Genomic DNA, 2,852 nt, shown 5'->3' on the forward strand with positions numbered 1-2,852 from the left:
CATTCTATACAGATCTTTTTCCTAATTCTAAACCTTTAAAATCACCAGGAGTAGTCGATCCTCCTTCAACTGAGTCCCAGTCATCTGGCCTATTTAAGGTACCTGATACTACATCTACTTTGGATCTTCTTCATTCCACTCGAGTAAGAGCTTGACCTATATATTTTAGTGATTTCTATTGCTATCATGTTCTTGCAACCTTACATGAACCTCATATTTTTTGTGAGGCATCTTTTAACCCTTTGTGGTAGTAAGCAATGAAAGAAGAGTTAGATGCACTCGTCAAAACTCAGACATGGAATTTGGTTGATTTGCCTCCTAGAAATTATATTGTAGGATGTAAATGAGTATATAATATTAAGGCCCACTCAGATGGTTCTATTGAGCACTACAAGGCCTGACTTATAGCTAAAGGATTCACATAGGGGTATGCCATTTATTTTGAGGAGACATTTCCTCCTATTGCATGTCTTCCATCTGTTTATACTCTTATTGTTATGGTTGCCAAATTCAGCCAGACTATTTCTCATCTTGGATATTCTGCTAGCTCTCATGACTTGGCTCTATTCATCTTACATACTGACCTGGGTATCATTCTTCTTTTATTTTATGTTGATGATATGATCATCACTAGAGATGATTTAACGGACATTTAGGAGCTCAAAACAGTTTCTCAGCCATTAGTTCAAGATGAAGGATCTTGGACTTCTCAATTATTTTCTTTGTCATGAGATTACTACAATTGATGATGCTTACTACCTTACTTAGGCCAAGTACAATTCAGATCTTCTCTCGAAAGTTAGGATAACTGATAGTAAAATCGCAGATACCCCATTCGAGCCCAATGTGAGACTTAATTCACATAATGGAGAACCTCTTCGTGATGGCACCTTGTATCGATAGTTTGTTGGCAGTTTGGTATGTCTCACCGTCACCTGTCCAGACATCTCTCATGCCATTCATATAGTTAGTCAGTTCATGGCTACCCTTAGATCTACTCATTTTTGCTACAGTTCTTCACATCCTTCGCTATCTCAAAGGCACTATGTTCATGGCTTTATTTTTATTCTTAGTCATCACTTGTTCTTCATGAGTATTTAGATGCAAACTAGGCAGGAGATCCCACAAATCGTCGTTACACTACAAGCTTCTATTTCTGTCCTGGTGATTCACTTATCTCTTGGCTCAGTAAGAAATAGACCGTGGTTGCTCGGTTTAGTATAAAATCTGAGTACAAGGCACTTGCTGATACTACTTCTGAGCTTCTGTGATTACGTTGGCTCCTTTAGGACATGGGAGTTTCCTCATCTACTGTCATTACTATCTATTGTGATAATAGGAGTGCCATCAAGATTCCACACAATGATGTTTTTCATGAGTACACTAAACACATTGAGATTGATTGCCATCTTGTTTGACATCATCTTCTTTAAAAGACCTTACAGTTGCGGACATTACTTGATTAAAAAGGAAATGTCTTCACCAAATCACTTCCGTCGGGCCACTTTCAAAATCTTCTTTCCAAACTCAAGATGGTTTCATATAATCCACATTGACTTTGAGGGGGGATGTTAGATTATTAGGGTTAAGGTTTTCACCTTATATAATCGTCGTCTCACCTACCCTTTGTTTCCATGTATATAGTTGCTTGGGCAACACTCACTCACATACCCCCATATCCTCGCCTATATAAACCCCATGTATGCTTGTATATTGCTTATTATCGATTAATACTCTCTCCATCCCAAAATAAATGTCCACATTTCTACTTTTGGTTGTCGGTTGTCCCAAAATAAATTTCCCAATTAGAAAGTCAAATACTATTTTTTGCAACATTACTAATTTAACCTTCTTGCGTTGAACTTGTAAAAAGTAAACCATCATATTCCTGTGGACTCACTAAAGATAGATTTGGTTATTCATTCACTACCAAAAAAAAAAATCGTCTTAAACAATTAGATTTCCGAAAAGGGACATTTATTTTGGGACAGAGGAATAGTACAATACATTGTATTTCTTCTCTCTCTAAACTGCTAACAATTATTACAAGGTCCAGAGACCATTGGTCCCGGGGCAATCTGACCGGTCCTTTACAAGGGTCGCGATACCAAGTCAAGCTTGAAGAGTTGTGAATTTAGGAGGTGGCCAAGTTTTACATTTATAGAAAGCCACTACTACCTTTCTCTATATAAAATATAGATAGGGCGAGTAAGGATCGTCCCAAGGGATTTGATAGTGTATCGAATTGTGAAACTATGGTAATTAGGGTTAGTAGGTCGAGTGATCACACAATTGATTGGTTGGTTGATTATACAAAATGAGCTAAACTATAATAAAGCAATGCAATAAGATAAAGAGTAAGTAAGAAGGAAAGGTCTTGGGGTGTAGAGATCACCACCAAACAATACTATTCCAAACCATAATCAAGTGACTAATGAGGGAAATGAATGTGTTGCAACAATGTTGTGTGTGTAAAAGACATTCAATTGGTAAGGGTGACTCAACAAGTGCAAATTGTCTCAATCAACATGTGTAAGGCCACAATACATTTATTGGTAGAGGAATATATTGTCTAAACATCATGTGAAGATAACAAAATAACAATTCAAGTCATTGAACCTTTCATTAAGCTCATAGTCCAAGCAATCCATAAGGATGATTTAGTTAAACATGCATTATCTAAACATCATGTGAGAGGTACAAAATATCTATTGGGAGAGGAATAAATTGTCTAAACACATGTGAAAGATACAACATATCATAACTAGTCATTAATCCTTCATTAAGCTCAAAATTCCATTACACCACAATATTAGAGCATATGCTTCTTGCATTCAAAAGCATGGAACATC

Source organism: Cornus florida, unplaced genomic scaffold, assembly GCF_030987335.1.
Source record: "Cornus florida cultivar Cherokee Brave unplaced genomic scaffold, ASM3098733v1 CherokeeBrave_3.0.0_Hap2_Chr01, whole genome shotgun sequence".
Classification (NCBI taxonomy): Eukaryota; Viridiplantae; Streptophyta; class Magnoliopsida; order Cornales; family Cornaceae; genus Cornus; species Cornus florida.